Source organism: Kryptolebias marmoratus, linkage group LG15, assembly GCF_001649575.2.
Source record: "Kryptolebias marmoratus isolate JLee-2015 linkage group LG15, ASM164957v2, whole genome shotgun sequence".
Classification (NCBI taxonomy): Eukaryota; Metazoa; Chordata; class Actinopteri; order Cyprinodontiformes; family Rivulidae; genus Kryptolebias; species Kryptolebias marmoratus.
The window spans coordinates 6,634,014-6,655,143 of NC_051444.1; positions in this window are offsets into that span (position 1 = coordinate 6,634,014).

The window sequence follows — 21,130 nt, forward strand, 5'->3', positions numbered from 1 at the left end:
TAATTGCAAATCATAACATTGTCCCTTTAGCATGCAACTGTTAACAGGGGAGCGTCAACCAAAAAACATTTATTTTCTTGGGCGTCTGCTTCTGAATTTAATTAGCCTTTTTTTTTTTTTAACCTGTGAACCCGAAGCTTCACCCCTGCTGTAAGACGCAGAATTCATTAAGCTGTTTTCTGCCCTCAGATTTTCACACCACGGCGTTGAACATCTGCACCCTGTCATGTATCATCCTATTCATTTCTACTTAATTTGATCCTAATAAGTGCCTACATGAGGAGCCAGATGTTGCTGCTTCGACTGTGGCACTGAAAGTTTTGTTTGAGAGGAGTTGTGCTCTGTGCCTGGTGGGCACGGAGGTGAATCCAGGGTAGGCATAGACTGTTTGAATTCACTCATTAATATGTAGAATAGTTTTGTGATTTCTTGTTTTCCCGATATTAGTTTTTCACTTGTCGGTGCACACAGAAATCCATCAACATTTGACACGATCCCTCAGGGTAAGCCTGAAAACTATTTTATTTTCATTAATTCCAGAAGACCTCTTTACAAGCAAATCATACAAAAACATGTTTGTAAAATTTCCACCAAATTTAAAAGACAAAGTTGGATGTTTGGGGCAAAGTTTAAAATAATAGGATATCCTTTCTTTTTCAGAGGTCACAGTGTAATCTTGGAGGAATGAATGTGTGACATGATGTCGAGTGAGCAGGATGCTGGGGGTAGATTTGATTATGTTATGTTTGGAGAACCCCTATAAACTTGACTACTAATCAGCACCATATGCCAGCCCCTGGCCCCTCATTCTCATCTTGTCAGTTCAAGTGGCTCCTAGACATGGCTCCTGACATGCCCTGGATTCAGCCACAGCAACTAGCAGCCTGGCATGTGCTAATGAGAGAAATGGTGTATGCCGGAGAGTCTCATGTACCCCAGAGATGCCGAGGAAGATGAGGAGATGAGCCAAAGGCTGAGCTATATGACCTTTCTCGAGTGGGCCTCTTTACCTGCAGAGGGGACGTTGGTGGTGCTGTGTTTAAACTCCTGAGGGACGATGTGTGTGAGCTAAATCTGGATTATAAAGATGTTTCTTTGCATTGTGCAAAAGCTGACTGTCAGTGCTCAACTTTTTATTTTGGCCTTTTTGATTTTGTGAGTAGGTGATAAAAAATTGATCGCATCTTTTAAACACAAGGTGGCTTTTCAAACTTCAGTCAAGGTTGTTTTTTTGCTGTAACCTGATTCCAAAGTAGGTGGTAAACAGGAAAAGGCCAGTCTAACTCTGACACCGGCCAATGAAGCTCTTTAACTTTTGAGCATCAAATCAGGTCAAAAATAACTTCCTTGATTATAATTTCTATGCCCTTTGAGGTCACAGGGGTCAAATATACCATCTTGCTACGGATCATTATTACACAGAATGAAAACTGAACTTGGATGGACGACAGGGGTGGAGAGACCAGACCTCAGGGGAGTCACCCACCTTTCTGTCTAAACAGGCATCTGCTCCTATTTAACACCAGGTCACGGCAGCGCTCTGCTTATCACTCTGCTCCACTTACTGACTTTGCAATGAAGGGGAACTTTTCACAGCCACATTTAAACCAGCTATTCCCTCCACAAGCTGTTGTTGTTTGGAGCAAAATGCTGACAAAATACATATGTGATGACTCTGCAGTGCTCCAACAATGCAATAAACTCCAACAGTGGGATCCACGGAATATGTGATTGATAGCTTTGATAGAGCCTTCTGTCTGTATGCGGAGCTGTTTGTACTGAGTCCCAGCCTGGGGCCGCCGCTGCCTCTCTCATACACTGTTGTCATTCAAAGTGACTGCAGCTTAGTGTATCTGCCAGCTGGCTGGTTTCTCATTGTTTTACATGCTTGCAATCTATGCCTGTGAGAGACAGAGAGAGTGTGTGCATGTGTGTGTATGTAAGTGAGTGGGTGCAGGCCCCTCAGGCAAACATCATGTCAGCCAGCTTTGTTCTACAGGATGCTAGGACTCCCTCCGCTGCTGCTTGGCTGTGCTGCGAGCTGGGGAAGTCGAGGAGATTAAATGTAACATCCTGGATCTCATACTTCCTAATGCTTTGTGACATCCACACTCTGCAGAGACCGTATCCCGACCGTGCCTACACGAAAGAACAGTGACAAAACAAATAGAGCCACTTTTAAGAGAGATGTCATGCCAGTAGACATGTGTACATCATTTACGCTGATTCTGTCTGACAGAGGTGGGAATTTTTTAGCAATGCTACCTTTAATAAATCATGTAGAGTGACTTGAGTGGCATAACAAAGAACCTGAGTTATTCACTCTTGGTCCTGGATAAGGTCCTCGGAACAAGATTATGCAAAATGATTTAAAATAAACAATCCATTTGAAAACTACTCCATTTGGGTTGGCTGTTTTTGACTTGACTTGTAATAGTATATTAATGAATGACTTAATACTGTTTTATGAATTATTGAAGAAAAGACTAGAGTCCCAAGTCAGTCCAGTCAACCTCAAGTCTTTGACACAGGGGGTGGTGTCCCACGAGAGGAGGTCTAAAGCTTATCGTTGTCGGAGGATGCATTTGTTGAGTGTGTAAACAAGTCATTAAGAATATCAAACATCTTTGAAATTTAATAAAGCTTTGTCAGTCATTTCACAATTTATGTGTGCCAAAATAAAAAACAGCAAAAATATGAACCATAGATACTGTGAAACAAAAATCTAATTGTTTGAACAAAACTATAAAGCTGTGCGGAGGAGGTTGGGTATTTTGTGATGGACACAGAGAGAAAGAAAAAAGAGAGAACAGTCAGATGCAAAAATATAACTGTCTGAAATGGTCATTATTATTTTATATGCATGCCTTTTCTTTGCTTGAAAAATTTAAACTGCGATGGCAGCATCAACACTGCACATGTCAAAAAGGAAGCCCAGGGACCGCAGATGATTTAAGTGGAAGAGGAGAGCATATGCAAAAACCACATGTGTAACAGCCATCAGTAAACAATGAATGTGTGGTAAACTTGGCTGAACAACTGTGTTTCTTAAAAGCACAACCAATGTTTTAAATACTGAAAAAAGTCAAGTTTGCAACTTCATTGTAAGGGATTAAGGGCTGAGAAAAATATGTGCAACTCAGGAAGAATAATTATTCTACATAAAATGTTTCAACACCTTCACAATGTTTAAAAGTCTTTTTGATTATTAATTGCTCATTTTAATCAGTTATGCAGATTTAAAGTACTGACCATGATGAAGAAAGGCTTTGGATGAAAAATACTTTCATGTCCTCAAAGAACTAAAAACAAAAAAAGGCCTCTCACATGGTTAAAAAAAAGAAAAATTAAAATCAAAGAACAGGTTATTGTTAAAGGTGTTCTTAACTGGCCTCTTCATTTCATATTTCAAAAACAGCTTTCTGTTCTGTAATATGCCAAACCAAACAATCAATTTACTGAGTGTGAATGATAATAATAATAATAATAATAATAATAATAATAATAATAATAATAATAATAATAAAAGTAAAGAAAATTAGTTAAATATTGAGTAAATCTCAGTTTGACAAGATGAGCCTAATTATTACTTGAGTTCTAATTCAAAGCGCACACTTTAGCAAATAACAAAATGATTTCTTGCTGATGAGGAATATCAACAAGCCTTAAAAATTTCAGTATTGATATCACACTGCCTAATTATACATACTCATTGGCAGACCAGCATTTTTTTCCGGTCAACAGCCAATAAACAAATTTACGTCCATTGCTTTATTCTTCAGTCATTAGTTTACAGGCCATCTGTACATAGAAATAAACAAGAAACCTTCTCGCCTGTGTAGGATTCGAACAGTGGTGGTGCCTTTGATCTGTGGCCCTTGATCTATGGGACTCATGGTGTCATATAACCCTGTGATGTGGTGGATTAATTAGGTGGAACGAGTATTTATCCCTTAAAATCATAATACTAATTTACCCAAATGCAATGTGGTGGCTCTGTGGGTGGCAGCAGTCGGTCCGGCTTCTATTAAAAACGCTTAGCCTTCCCATCATCTGATGAGCTCAAGCCCTGAATGGATCACAAATCAGTGGAGACTTTCAGCATGCAGAGACACCAATTATTAAAAAGAATCAATTACGTCAATATAAACATCAATGTTTTGCAGCTTGATTCTGAGCATGTGTTGCTGATTCTTTTTTGTATAACTGCAACAGAAATGTGATTAAAAACTGTTGTATTTTTACCAAATCCACAATTAAAAATTCTGTTTGTGCTGCGTCTCTATACTGAGGTTTGTGTAGAATGAGTAGACAGGGTGTTACAGAGATGGTGATGATGATGATGATGATGATAATGATGATGGGGATGGGGAGGGGGGTAAAATAAAGTGGAGTAGTGCCTGTTCTGTTAATAAACCACCCAAGTGTGAAACAATACACCAATTTAGTAAAACTGCTGTAACAAGGAAGCGGCAGGTAAATTCAGGGACAGAGTGAGAAAAATGGAGGAAAAAAAGCAGAATGAGAGAGGCTGTGCAAACAAGACTTGCCAAACCTTACAATAAAATCTTTCACTGGCTTTTTTTTTTATGTCCAAACCAAAGATAGTGTACATTGTCCATCCCTGTGTACAATTCTGCAGTGCCGGGCCCCTGGCTCCTCAGGTTGAATGCAGCCTGTTCTTGTGCTCTGGCCTGTGAATGCTATCTCAGAGCAGCAGTGCCCAGAATGCTGTCTATTCCCACACCCAGCGTACGCCACCGGGGGATAAGGAACACACAATTGATAGAAAGTGTATTCTTTTCCATAGGTTCCCACCAACATGTCGGTAACTGTTTCCGGTACCTTATCAAAGACAAATGCCTTTGAAAAACAGGGAAACAAAGAGCTGGGCTGCATTGTTGCCTGCTTTTTGACAGGAATAATCTGGCTTTTCCATCACCGGACAAAGTAACCTCTGCCTAACATTCTTGCTGACAGGGTTGCGCAGGGAGCCAGCCACGGGCCATCTGCTGCTGCCGGTTACACACAGCAGTGAACAAGTAACACACACAGGAATATGTTTATATTATATTTTCCTTGTGTATGTGTTTGTTCCCCCTTCAGCACCTACAAAGCTAATATATATATATATATATATATATATATATATATATATATATATATAAGTCAAGGAATCAATCATTTACTTTAGAATAATTAAAAAGAAGATTGTTAGATTTGATTATGAAACTCTTTCACAATCAAACTATTTCACTAGCATGTGCACGCTAAACCTGGCTTGCTTAGCCCCACAGTAGAGTACCATCTACTGGCTATAAGTAGTACTACAGGTTTCTGCTTCTAAACTTGCATTTTGTCATAGTTATTCTTCAAGATCCTTGATTGTATCTCAGAGTCACATTAAAAATAAGAAGGCTGGTCATCTCATTTATGTGCTTCCATAACAGTAATAAAAATATAAACAACAGAAAAGAATTTTAAACATCTCACTTTTTATTGAGCACAAATGTAAAAAGTACAGTTTGCTTTGTGATTTTATATGCATGACTCATGCAGAACATGTAATGCAAGTTACAATATGAGATAAAGTGTATTTTCATTGGACACAGAACTGTTGTTTCATTTTTTTTTTTGTAGAATAAATAGATCTTTTGTGACAAGGATTTTGTTTTTGTAACTAAAATGAAGGACTTGTTTTTGTACAATAGCCTTTCAGGTATCAATTTAAAAAAAGATTTTTGTTTTTTTGTCTAAAGGAGAAAAAAAAATTAAAACAACTTTCTTGCAAGTACAATTCTATGAAATAAAGACACAGTTGAGATTGTTTTATGTACCATAACCTTTTACAGAAAGACTCAAATTCACTGACACTGCAGTATGATGTTCTTGCAATCATATGAGTTATTTGAAATTTGATTAAAATGTTAATCATAAACAACACTGTCTCATAAAAATTATTGCCACGAAACAGTGAGTTTCCTATTTGAACTTGCAAAGCCCATTTTCACTTTCACCTATTCTGCTGAATGTGGAACACATACTAATAACACTTGTGTTGTCTATGTTTTGAGGAGGTGACAACCTGTTTCCAGACTCAGGGGGGAGAAGATGTCATCTGCACTAAAAGATGAAGAGATCAGTGGAAGCGTCACTATCTATCCTGGCTTAGACCAATGATAATTACTCTCTCCATGACAACCCCTGTGGACTGTGGGAAGGGAAGAAAAAATAGCGTTGATTGTAAAACAACATTTTTTAAAAATTAAAAAAACTTTATTACCAGTAACATTCAAAAAACTACTTAAAAATAAAAAAATGTTACGTGCATTTGTTCTCACCTAATGAAATTGGAGAAAAAACAGTACTCTTGAAGAGAAATGTTACCTTTCACAATTTGAATCTGATGTGACAGATTTTTAAATTATGTGAAAAACAATGTGGAAATGAGCAATGCAAAAACAAAACAACCAAAAGCAGGAATATAATAATAATAATAATAATAGAATGAGATTTATTAAAGATCTTTTTTGTCAGAATATTTTCTTCTTATATTTTCTTCTTATTTAAAAGAAATGCAATCTTACTCCTTCTCATGGTTCCAGAAATGTCTGTTTATTTTCTTTCTATTTCTCCACTCTGTTCAAATTTCTTGATTTGCAAAAGAAGAGCAGTGAAACACACTGACATTCTTCCATTGTGAAGCTGTAGTGTTTTTGGGTATCCACCGAGCCTCGGTGTGGGCTGCTCTGCATCCTCACTGCCCGAAGGCTGTTTTCCTAATCATATTAATGAGGCAGCGAAGCTCCAACCTGGGCTGCCGAGCCGCCGCCTGTGCTCAAACAGCAGTCCTATTTACACTGTACCTATACTAATCTGACAGCCTTGATCAAGGAACAGAAAATAAACCCCCTAAGGCCTCTATTGATCAACCTTGAGTCTTACTCTACCACCGTTGTGAGGGTATGGTTAGCTATTACAAATGTTAGTGTGTTCAATGAATTATTTCATCAGAAAAAGCAAGCTGCATTAAGTATTTATTTTGAAGTAAACTATTTCAAAGGGGTGTCCATACTATCTCATCCCTGTTGAAATCAGGGTCTAAACAGTGCAGCCAGTTCTTTGTTTATATGTGCAGTTTGGGCCTGTGAGAGTAGAATAAGAGTAAAGAAGAATGCCAATAGAAGGAAGTATATGTCAGTCATTTCAGCTTTAAGTTGGGATCCTAACAGAGCAGTTTCAGTCTTTTAGACTGCATGGTTGTGTAATTTCAATGTCTGGGAAACAATCATTACTGATGTCATTCAAGTTTGCCAACATTAGAATCTTTTGATTTAGGTAAAACAATATGTGGGCATCAGAAGTCCTAATGTAAGAGGCAACAAACTTTTATTTACAACTTTGTTCTTTCTTCACCTGCAAATGGGAAAAAATAACAAAGTTAAAAACATCATGAGAAAGATGAGGTGACAGAACACAATAAAGCAGAGTGTTGTAAATAATCTGCAATATAATTACCCATAGAGACCTGCCTTCTCACTGATTTCCTAAATGTTTACTAATGGACTCTCCCTCTTAGCTATTCTATTACAGAGAATTGTTGAGTGTTGCCCTGGAGGTTTAAATCTTTCCCAGGGCCGTGAGCCTGCTTAATAGATGACCCACTTGTTAGCTAATTGCTGTGGTGTCCCTGAACACAAAGGAAATATTAAATTATGTTATACTGCTGTTAGATAATGAGCTAAAGCAGGCGCAGCACTTTCCTCTTCACTCCAAGCCTCTACAAGCTATATTATATTTTACACCTTGTGATTCTTGTGGCAGATTGTTTAATGAAATTGCTGGTCTACACTAAAATAAAAAGATGGATGAAGTTTCTCTGCGTCCTTCTATTGTTTAAATTGAAGCCAAAATATTCTGATTTATGGGCACTTTTATGCTGTATTTTTGATCCAGAGTTGGGATGTGAGACTGTAAGCCTGCTTTCCTCCCGCACACAAGCATTTTTTAGGCATCAATAAACAAATTAAAATTAAACATATTTTTTGAAAATACAACAAGGGAAGAACTATATGTGAGCCAACAGATCAACACCTGGAGAAAAATATATGAAGTGTATTTTGTTTTGTAGTCCCATTTGTTTATGCATCTAAACTTGTACTGCAGCTGGCCTACAGGGGGCACCTATCCCATTTTCGCTTCAACTTCCACATTATGTTCCTGTGTCTTATTAATACATGTTGATGGATTACACCATTTGGATGTATTATAACTAGAGAAAGAACAGGAAGCTGAAGCCACAAAGATGAGCACCTCCTAGTGGCTGGCTGCAACACAACTTTTAAGTCTCTCCATCTAAAAAAAGAGTTATTTTCCTGATGAAAAATAGAAATATTCTTCATTAAAGTTTTTCCAAGTGGTGATTTTTGTTTATTCACAATGTTACCTTGCTGCTGTATGGTCAAATATTCTTTTTCTATTCTGCATGTTGTGAAGTGTCTCGTGAAAACACAGAAGCAGATTTTACGTACAGCCATTGCTGGTGCTCTGAAGACATACAGAAATGGAGACGTCAAAAAGATGTAATGTCAAACTCATCTTTTGAAAAAAGCGCTTTATCAAACTGTCTCTAATATAGTTTTTTTTCTGCCAAAACCCCAACAAATAAACACTCTATAAAGCCAGATGGAAAACGACTTTATAGTCATCAGAGTATCACAAAAGCAGATTAACTAAAGTCCACCTGCAGAAATAACTGCCCAAAAATGTCCAATGAACAATTTATAAAGCAGGGAAAACTATATCAATTTTAGGGATAAGCTAACTTTTTTTTACTGTTTATTATTCTGTTTACACTAAAATAATTCTGTGTGAGAGAAAAATACATATATGAGTGAATGTGACTTTGTTAGGAAGTCTTATGAGGCTGTATTTCAGGATCCTTGAAGTACAGAGAGCCTCCTCACCTCTTGGACCTGAAGCCAAGAGTGGAAAGCCCTTGCTGGCCAAAGAGTCTCTTTCACCCGCCTCTGAGGATTTGTTTTCACTGGAGGACATGTTGGAACACAGTGCCATGTTTGAATTCGACTGGCACTTTTTTTTTTTCAAATACTAGTCTTGGCCAATTGGATGGCCTGGCTGGTGATTTTCTTCAATATTTAAAGTCCTAGGGCAGAATCTTTGGCAGCAGGAGATAATCAGAGAGCACGGCTGGGTATGAAGTCAAATAAATAACTAAATCTAGCTTTCCTTAGATATCTTACAATTGAGACCTATCCAAATCCCAGAAATTACATTTTTCAAGTCCTTTTCATGCCTATGGTTTTGTTACGGCTTTATCATCAGTATCAGCAGCCTGTGTTTATTCAACCCTCAATTACTAAAGGCTCAGCCGGCAGGCCTTTAATTGATTACTTTAATTGATTGGTTGAGGGGTAACCATGGCTGAAAAGCAGTTTATCTTAATCAGTTGAGAGGAAATTTAGAGAGGGGCTTGATTTCCTCCAGCTGATCACCCCTATGTGGCATTAAAGTGCAGAGTGGGAGGAGGTGTGTGAACATTTCTAGTTACACGTCTAACACTCAAAGATGAAAATTCACCAGATGTGTAAAGACGATGTGTTTATGATATTGGGTCTTTCTTTCTTATTGAATTTTTTTTTTTTTTTTTACAAGAGCAAATGATCATGTTTGAATAATTTATTCCTTGAAAACCAACCAGGTGGGTCAGATTTGAAAATGATGCTAATGTGCTGGAACTAAACAAATCAAATTTGTACAAGAAAGCACTTTCAGAGCAATAAAGTCTGCAAATTGACTAAAATTAATAATGATAATTTATCAAGAATCATTTTTTTTGTTTTTATTATCTGTCTTTTCATTCAACAAGTAAAGTTACCAACTATGACATATTTATTTATTTTTTCATCTGGGGTTGAATAAATTCATATAAATGTTTCATTCTTTCTTGTTGCACATTTTGTAAAAAATTTAAGTAGCATTATAAATTACAACATTATTAGCACAATATTTTTTAAATTTCTTTAAGCCTTATGTTGGTGTTATTGCTACTGATGGTTAGAAGTGTCTTTTCAAACATTTAAGTCCATTTGTGCATAACAAAAATCTGTTAATTTCACAGTGACTGAGAATACACACAGTTTGCGTTTTGAGTGCAGATGGACAGGAGATGTGACACATAACAGATTGCTGATCATTATTACACCTGTTTTATTTTTCTGGTGTGACTAAAAGGTAGCAAAGATCTGTGGATTTTTTCTGCAAATCCAGCAACCTGTTACTGACATCATGTTTCTGTTGATGGGATTAGAGCTGTGAAACAGCAGGTGCTTGACAGGATTCTTTCCTGAAAATGTGAATGGGTTAGATTTTTTTTTCTCACTTCACTGATAAGAGAAAGAGCAGTGATAAGCACTGTTGTTTCTCTGAGACTCACCATAGCCAGGAGCAGAGATGAAGAAACTCCTAAAACTTGTATTTGCTGCATCACTGACCCTACAGTCTGCATGTCAAATAGTACGTGTTTTTACTTTATTTTGAAAGTTGTAAGAAAACTACAAGCATACTTTTTTTTCCAGGCGGGAAACTTTTTAATAGCTGTGACTGCAGCATTAAATACTGGGCTGAGGCTTTGCAGAACTTTGTGTCTCTATACCCTAGGGAAAGACTGATACAAATATGTTTACACATTAAAACCAGGCTGGTGGTATCAGTCTAGAGAATAAGAATATTTCTGACCCTTTTGTTTTTACAAACCTGTATATCAAGAAGAATAGCCACATTATCTAAATATTACAAGCCCTTATTGATATAGAGCAGATTGGTGTATGATATATTGATTTTGCAAATGCTTTAGACTTAAAAAAAAGCAATTCAGATAATGACAATCATATGCTGCTATAGCAGAGTAGTTCTAATGAACAGAACATGTTGCACTTAGGAAATGTAGACTTGTGATTTTCTTGCTTTCATTTTTATCTGGTGAACTATTTACAACTTGTGTTTGTCTGAGATTATGACAATGCTGACCTTTGATTTGTATGACCACTTTGACCCATCTGGCTTCATTCATGTCCACTTACTGTTTGCCCTTTGCCTGGTGGTAATTGGTATCTGCTTAATGGTTGCTGCACACAAGTGCTTTTCCCCAGTCTGTCCAGATATAACGACAAGAAGCCAGTGTGACCTTGTCTGGCTTTTTTCTTCCTGAGAGAAGCCACTTTACTGGGGTCCCACCAGGCTCTGGTGTGTGAAGGTCCACCGCTGAAGAGCCACACACAATTGGTCAGCCAAACATAAGCAAGGAGATAATGAGCAAACTTTCCCATGGTTTCTGCCCCAAATCATCTATTTCAAGGTCATTTGCAAGACAAAAATCAAGCAAAAACAAAATGCAATATACTGGGTAGGCACAATGATGGCACTGCTTCAGATTTCATCTGTGCAGACTTCTCTGTCAGGACTAAATGTTTTCTAGACCATAACATAGTGCTGCAGATCCTCCCACGGACCTAATAATAAACTGAATTAAAAATAAACATGATAAAAACACACACAAACATGCATGTTGTTTGAACTGGTGACATGTATTCTAAATTAAGAAATAAAGAAATCATTCATAGTCATAATTTCTTAAAAATAATTGTTTTTTAACATTTTTCTCTGCTGCCATTATATAAATTGTTGCACCAGGGGATTATTACTGTTTGGTAATATTTTGTGTGTAAATAAAATGAAAAAGGCAAACATTAAAATCAGATGTTTTTCGGACTATAAACACAAACCCTAACCCTAGCTAAAGGGGGTGAATAGAGAGAAAACTGAGAAATAAAGTCTAGAGAATTATGTGTAACTGCACAGCTACAGCCTTCAGGTTGTGAACATGGTCTTTTGTCTGTTTAACTAAGTAAATATTTTGTGTCATGCTGTGCTGTTCTCTGTGCAGTAATGCAAGGATTAATTCAAAGAAATCAAAACATGGGTTGCAGCGTGCACACAGCTAGTTGTGGCCAAATGACTATCCAATAAATGCAGCATAATAGAAACAGTGGCTAATTCTGTGACATGGATTAAAAAAAAAGAAAGTAACATTCAGTTTCTTTTAGGTTGCATTTTGTGTGTTATAGACAAATGTAAGTAATAAATTGAGACTTGATATTGCTCAGACTGTTGTAAAAAAATGTTAAGGGCATCCCTATAACTGAACTTTTATGGTGTTACTCCTTACTCCTACTGTCCTTAATTATTCTTTACCCGGTTCCAATACAACATTCAATTGATGATATTTTGTGACAGATGCTGCTGTGGGATTATAAAGATTTAATAACCTGGAGGTTGTTTTTCTGAAATGTATCAGTTAGCTTGTCAAATATCTATGAAGAGTCTGGATCATTTTATAAATATTATGTCCAGATTTGTATTTGGTGCTCAGTGTTGCAGCTAAGTTTCACCACGGGATTTTGGTTTTTGAATTTCTGTTAGCTCACAGAGTGTCTGTCTGCTTGTGTAAGAGATCATATCTTTGTAATGTTTCTTGATATGATTATCTGTTATGATTGTTTATTGCCTCTGCCAAGGAGTTTATGTTTTCAGTAGCATTGGTTGGTCTGTCTGTCAATCTGTTTGTCTGTTAGCAAGATTACTTAAAAAATAAATAAAAGATTTTGATGAAATTTTCAGGAAATGTTGGGGTTGTCACAAAAATACAAGCGATTCATTTTTGGTGGTGATCCAAATCACAATCCGGATCCTACAACAACTATGGCCTTAGGTTTGTGCTCTTCAAGTGCTTCTACTTCTCAATATAAATTAGATTTGTGGTGAGAAAAAAGTAGACAGGATGACTGAAAGACAGAAATATGGTCATCCAAACACTTTACTTGTTGTTTTCTCTTGTCTAACTCATTTCCTTCTGTCACTCTTACCTCACTGCCATCTCTGTTCTACTCTTCCCAGATAAATGTTTCATGAGGCAGTCCCTATATCCTCTCCTGGAATAGATATGACCAAGAGATTATATGAGCATCACTCAGTCACATTTACCTTGGACTGCACGTCTCTTGACCCAACACAAGCCTGTCTTCAACTCAGCTCAGGAAAGAGGAAAAAAAAGGAAAACAGAGGAGAAGACTATTTCATTACCCCCCAAAAAACTGACTGTCAAACAGTGTCTGCAGTCAAAGAATTATCAAAGGGTTTATCCTTTTCAGATGTGAAAGTCTAAAGTGGGTCACACTCCACATTCACGGTAATATCACAGTAAATATTCACAAGCTTATCATTATTTAATCACCCCCTAATGGAAAAGATCTCCACCCCAAATATAGACCCACCTCCAAACTTAATCATTTTCAAATATGTTAACAGTTGTAGCTGTAAACTTCATACTGTTAGTCTGCTTGTTCTGCCTGACAAATCAGCAGCTGTGAGCAGGGCAGTGGAAGACTACTTCTGTCTTAATAAAGTATGCAATACTTAAAAAAAAATCAATTCTAATAAAGTCTGAAATAAGAGACGAAAAAATATTGCTCAGTATCAACAACATTCCTATCAAAAGGAAAGCTTTTTATATGATCAATATTTCTGAATCGGTAACTTAACATGCCTAGTTATCTTAGTTAGGTTTTGTTCAATTTGTTGCAGTACAACATTAATCTCATTGACAGAGCCAGCAACAATATTTTCATGTGTTTGCCGCAGGGGCATGTCACCAATGTAATGTAATAATATATGCTTGCATTGAGATGAAATGTGTTAACTGTATGAACCTTGGCTCTCTGTTAAGAGCCCTGCTGTTTAATCTGTGGTAAATTATTCTGTCTTGCCTGCCAGGGTCATTTGTCAGCGCATAGCCGGCTGGCAACAGTGGAGGTGAGAACATTGTTGATTTTACAGCCTCTAGAGGTCAACCTGTTCTTTTTGTTATCCACCACACTTTGCTGTAAACCATTTTAAAACACTCCTATTAGGCTGAAAACCAGCAAAACCCACTACTATAATAGAATATAAAATTATAAATGTTTTATCTTTATCAAATGATGTGTTAAAGTAGACTGGACTCACCTCCCTCAGAGACTCTCTCTTTAGTAAATCATCTATTGATACAAAAGTTTTATTGAAGCTTGCATTCTCAAAACCCATTTTTACAATATTATTTTCAATACACAGGTATTTTTTCTTTTTTCTTTACTATACCCCATTTCTCTATGGTATTCTATTTTCAAGTCCAGTTTTTAAATTTTAATGCAACGTAACTTCATTGCATTCAGAGTGAGATCAAAGTGTTCTGCTTCTCTGTTTGATGTATTCTCTATTTGAAGTTTTTTTTCTTTTTTTCTCCCAAAGACAGAGAGTGTAAAACAAAAGTTTACATATTCTTGCTTTTGTGGGAGCAACTTCTGCTGCACAATGTATTGATCATAGAAAAAAAGAAAAAAAAAAAGAAAAAGCAGCGAGACCTGGGTTTTTGTTTGAATCGTGTTGTTGCTTTGTCGATACAAGGCCAGAAGCCCTATACCTTTGCCTGCGTGAAGGCGGTGAACTGAAGCCAGAAGCCAGTCAGGTTCATATGGTATCAATCTAAAAGCAGCTGACAGGCCATATGTGAATTCACTTTCTAGCCCTGTCCTGATGGACAACCTCACACCGTGGAAAGTTTCTGACTGTGACAGTGATTGGCAGATAAAAGTAGCAATGTTGCTGCAACGCTAAATGGTTAGTATCCCAAAGCACAAGAGGTGTGATTAGGAACGTCAAACAAACACGAGGCAGTTGACAATGACATCACACTCACAGCCAAAAGAGGAGGAAAAACTGATGTGTATTCATTGAGAAAGTAGAAGCACTGAGCAGCTGTTACAAACTGCTGGTTAAATGGTGTGTATGGTGGTCTGTGTAAGATGGATGTGATTTACTCTGAGTGGGCGTTTCTCAGTTTGTCCTGCAAGAACTGATTGTTTCTGCTTCGGCTAAATTTAACTTCTTGTGTTTTTCTGTCAGACCAAAAAGTAAGCTGTTGTTAGCTCAAAATAAGTTGAATCTTTTTAGTAAATAAAATGCAATACAGTGCCTGAATCATAATGTGTAGGCATCATAAGATCTGGTGGTGTGTCTTTAATGAGCAAGGCTTCAGAGCTTTGCAAACGCTCACATAGATCTCTGGTTTCAGCCAGAACTGTGACCATGGATGGAGTTGTTGTTTTGACAAAAGTGATAAGTGATTATGGCTGTTTTCTCAAAGTGTCAAGATTTTTTTTTTGCTCAATAATAAATTCACAAAACTACTAAGCTGAGTTTTCTTGTCTCTGTTATTGCTTGTTGCCACAACATCCACCAACATACCTCTGTTTTCAGGTGGTGGTTTACAAAATATATAGAAAACATATCCTGCCTAAAAAAAAAAAAACCTTAATTCCATCAAAAAATTGTACGATTGAGCTTTTGTTTAGATATTGTAAAACAAAATCTGTTCTTAAAACAGAAAATTGTATTTGACATAATCTGTAGATATTCTGATATAAAGATAAATGTTGCACAGTTCATTTTGTACTGTAGTCACAGTGAGCACAGAAGAAAGTTCAACCCCCAGCGCACAGAGTGTGAGTTGTTGTAAAATCAGTTCCACGACCTGCATCCAACACAAACAGCTCCATACATGCATGGCAAACTTCTCTCTAAGGACTTTATTCAGTATTTTAGGCTGGTCAGGGTGTAACTCCTGACTCCCTCCGTACAACAACATTAGATCTGACTGGCAAATTGTCTAAAAGGTAACTACACCAGCCACACGTTTCTAGGCTAACTGCAGAGGTGTTTGAACAAAGCACACTGTGGTTTACACATTTGGATTAAACAGATGGTTAAGGAGCAGAAAATATAAATAATGTTCACATTATTCCTTACTGTACATACATATTTATAGAGAACTTTCTCAACAAATTCTGTTGTTACACTAAATGTGAAATCCCACTTATTTAAAGCTTTATACTGATGTTGCTACTGATTAGTCTATGCCATTTAAAGGTAAAGAGGTTGCAATAAATATTATAACAGCAGAAATAACAGTAGTCCACATCTAAAACTATAAGTGATGTGAGTGAAATACTACCAATATACTGATACTTCACGTTGTAGGACTAGAATAATTTTCAATGCAGCAACTTCTACTGCACCTAAAACAGCTACTCATTCTGTTAATTCCTAGATATCTAAATGTGGAATTATAGCAAACTTCTTTGAACTATCAGATCCAAATTTTGATGTAATGACATAACATAGTTGTAGGATCTGAACCCATCAGAAAACCTTGAGAGCTGTTGATCAAGACCATTTTAAAAGATTACAAGAGACTCCGGCTCTTTAAGCAAAGTATAAAGAAAACTTCTGCACAATTACTTATACGGTTTAAGTATTATACAAAGTTTGGGCTAACAAAGTCCTGAACAAATGACTGCATTTCCCCTTCGAGACAGTAGTCTCAAAGTGAACCCAGGTTGTTTATTTTCTGCCTGACAGTCATCATCAGATACTTCAGCTTTACTGAATTTATCGATTTAAAGACTTAAGCTTATTTAACTAATTGCAGGTAGCTTTAAAGAACTGTTTTATATGATTATATAAGCTTGCTGGTGTTTGACATATTTAAATTAATTATTATATCACAATAAACAATTTCTATTTTACAGTTAGTTTTTTTTTTATACTGTAATAAATCTTTTTCACCCTAAAACGCCAATAATTGGTTCTGAGATGTTCCTGAGGTCAACTAAATCAATAAATGATTTTGATTTGTGTTTTAAAAGACAGGTAAATACAATTTTAACAACTAAGCTAAGAGTTATTGACCAGCTATACTTTATTTTTGTACCTGGTAACACTGGGTCAAATGTTTTAAGGTAAAGGCACTTGAAACATTGAAATATTCATGTAATTATTGTTACAGAATTCAAAATATCTACAAAATAAATGTTGTGCTGTAATTTCCTGCAAAGGATGTGAATTAAGTATCCATTATCATCATCATTTTCTGTCTAACGTTTTGCCTATTAGGATTAATTCTTTTTAAGAAAGGGGAAAAAATCATTAACATTAAAGCATTTTGGTACATTTAGAATCATTTTCGTAGATTTTTGAGCTGCATCCAAATGTTGGTATTATGAGCTGTTCCTTTCATTCTTGCAATTTAGTGCAAAAAGGTTCAGGATGATAAGCTGATAGTAAGAATTAAGCTGATAGCCTATTATGTTGTATTGTAAATCAAATATGTGCAGCATTTGGCTCAAGTGTGGAGCTGTTGGCATCGGGCCAGCCTAAATTTCTGCTCGGATGAACATGTGCAGGTGCAAAACAACATCCTATCTGTCAGGAAAAAAAAATAATACAAAGAAAAAACAAAAAACAAAGGATTAGTAACAATGACAGGAATTTCCTTTGGAACATTTGAACAAGATGGCTCGCACTAAGTTGCTTTACAGAACAGGTGCTTCAGTCTGCGTTCAGAAGTTTGCTCACATTAACTTCATCACATGTCAGATAAAAAGATAATGAAACTTGACCTTTTTCTGTACAAAAATAAAAAAGTAAAAATAAAACACAACTCCAACAAAGTTGTGTGTTGAGTTCTCTTTTACATACTTATTAGCTGTGTTCAAACTTGCTTAAAACTAAGATAAAATAGTGCTGTTACTTTAATGCTGCTGTGATATTGTCAACTTCTGCGGTGTTTACCATGACTGTAGTTGTTTGTTTGCCACAGTTTTGTTTATCTAATATATTTCCAAGCTATTGGATGTTGTTTGGTTGTCATCAAAAGAAGCGCATCCATGAAAGTTCTTCTGTTTTGAAGAAGAACTGAATTTCAGCATTAAAAATTAAATGGTATATTGCAAAAACATCACTTCTTAGATTTGGGGCAAATGTTGGAGCAGATGTTCCACCAGTGATCTGTAAATAAGTGGGATTGTAGATAAAGACACTGAGGAGGTTTTAAGATATTCAGGAAGCAGCCCAGCCCCGCTTCACATCCACTCTAAGAAAATAGAGCAAAAGCAGTCAGAAACTGTTAAAGGGTATTTGATTCTTGCGTCTTGTTTTAGTTCCATTTCCTCTCCCTTTCTCTTTCGACCCTCTCTCATTTCTGCTTGAACTGGGGGTGGGGGTGACATAAAAAGGCCTTTAAAAGAGGGCTGAGAGATTAAATTAATCGTTGGTGGGAGAAGACTTTCGCTAAAGCATGCATAAGTGTAAAATAAATAAAAACAAACAAACATATATGAAAGAGTATCTTGAATTGTCGATGGATTGCCGTTCTGGTAAAACTGGATGCTTTGTGGATTCCTGGAGCTGTTTGGAAAGAGTGTGCTGCCCTCTGCGTGGCTTGCACATTTAATGAAATATATAACAATTGTTCCTCAATCAGAACAAGTGCTTGTTTAAAATGCAAATCCGCTCTTGTGTGTGACATGCTGTAATTAGACAGAACAATGACGTATTATTTCTGTGATCTTTGTCTGCGCTCATCAAGGGGCTTTAAGAATGGGACAATGATTGACCACCTGGTCCTGCTCCTGTAGCTAAATTTATTAAACACACTTTCTTTAGAAAATCAATGCACAATTGTATGAGTTGGACAGGGTCAGGCTTATTTTTCATGAGAAGACATAATTAGCCTGACCTGCGACTTGGAAAAGCTTCTGCAGTATTACTTTATCCATTTTCTTAAACTGTATGGTATATTTAAAAAAAACTAAGACAGTCTAGTTTTTGTGTGATTAGATTACTATATATAGTAATAACATGTTTAAACCTTATGAGCATCATTCTATGTTAACAGGTAATTTTCAAGGTTTTATAGACAACTTGCAGCATTCAAATCCATTAGTTTTGTAGTTGCTGGTGTTTTAATGGGTCTTGATTAGACTGTTTTATTTGATAATTGTTTGCCTTTACAGTACTTTGCCAAAAGTATTTTTGTAGAACTGAATGTTTTGTGCCGTCAAACTGAGAAAAAAACTTATTGCAAAGGGCTTTCATATTCAACAAGAGAGAGGCCCAAATGAACTTTGGGACCTTGTCTTTTGAGAAGGTTTCTAATTAATATTGCATTGTCTCTTCATTTGACCTAATAAAAGCATCCTCAACAGCACAGATTGACCAGAAGCACCTGATGAATTTGGCTGTTTTTAGCTTCTTGGAGAAAAAAACAGGAAATCAAGATCCGATCATCAAAAAACCTTTCTTTTTCTGAACCTTTTGCATTTATTCCATGACTGTATGTGCATTTTCTTCAGCTGTAGGACAAAAACTTTTACATAATAATAATTTTTTTTTTAAAAATAGCATTTTGTCCTTTTTGACATAAAGATTTCTACCAAAAGAAAAAGCATAAAAAAAATCTGTACTACTAGTTTCTTCTTAATCACACTCTAAGTATGGCACAAGCTGTGAATGATGATAGTAGCTTTTTTTTCTCCTTTATGTGAGAGTATGAACGACAACTAGACCGTGTGTTGGAGGGGCTTCTTGTGACTGCTACGAGGGTGTTGGGAGCAGATGCAAATTAGCAGAGTGCACCGGTGTAAAACGAAATCAGAGAAAAAGAAAAATAAATGAGTTGGAGAGGAAGTGAGAGAGGATGCTGGAGTGTGTGGAGTTCACAGCCTGGGCTACTTTCACACCTGCAGCCACTGAGCATGTTATACACTCCAATACACATGCGTGTGTGCACATGTACAATACACACTCTGTCACTCACACGCACACACCTTCCGGATGACAACCAGATGACACGGCAACAACACGCCACAGCACGCCACTTCTGCATTCACTCAATCACAGCCTTGCTAATAACCTGCAAATGAATGTCCCGTTGTCCTCAGGTCACCAAGTTAACAACAAAATACATCCATTTGCTTGGCTTCCTCAGTATTTTTCATGCAAACTTGAAAAATATACATTTTATTATTATTCTGTAGTTTATACTGTTAGTTTTTTAACCCTAAAACTTAACTTTAATATTAAACTAAAAATAATTTAATAAAGCATATATGCCACACTGTTTTAAGCCTTAATTTTATGGTCTTGTGTTCTGCCATGCAAAAAGTTTGTGCATAATTGCTAGAGTAAAAAGAACTGCCACCTGCCTTTCTATTAACTAAAAATTCTGAGAAAAAATCTGCTCACGGGTTGAATTGCTGAAGAGCATAACACAAACGTATCTTTTTAATCATGAACTGAAATTTGATTGAAATTGGAAGTAGTGTACCTTTTTGAATTAAAGCAATTATTATCCCTTTGTGTGTGACATCAAACGCAACTGTTTCTCTTTGTCTGAGAAAATGATTGATGCACTTGAGTTAGTCACACTGACTTGCATCAGTCTTTAAATTTTAATTTCATTTGAATACATCCATAATCATTATAAGAAGTTTGAAAGGAAGCTATTACAACCATTTGCAAGGACTTCAAAATGTTTTACAACAGGCCCGAAACATCAAATAAGAGCACAGCTGAATAGTTTTTAAATGCACTCATTAAGGCAATTGAATAATGTTGTGGTGTAGTGATCAGAAAGCAGCTTGTGTTCATCGACGAGTTAAATTATGAGGTGTGCTACATAGAAAACAGATTCCTTTTTAGTTTCTTGGGGGTTTTTGTGAGTAGTTATGCCACATGTAAAACATATTACCTCACCCTTTACAATGAAAAAAAGAAATAGTCAAAACAGATTCTCCAGGAACATAATCAATGAAGCCCGTTTGAAGGTTATTGCCAGTACAAAGTGTAAAAATAAACAGATTTTTCTTCCTTATTAGAAATTCAAACCCAAATTTATATTGGGGGAAAAAATTAACAAGAACACGAATTAAAGTGTCAAGTTAAAGTTGTTTGGTTTGAAGGTAAATACACATTCAGATAGAAATTAAATATTTCTCTAAACTCTAAATTAAATCAAATGACTTTAGTGGGCAACCTTTTTTAATGTTTCAAGCACAAATATAGCACAGAGAAAGCTCAAGGAATGTAAAAAAAGGAGAGGACTGGCTTTAAATCTCATGCCAAGCATCAGGGTAAAACCCAAAAGCAACATGAATGCTTTGAGTTTTTTTTTATT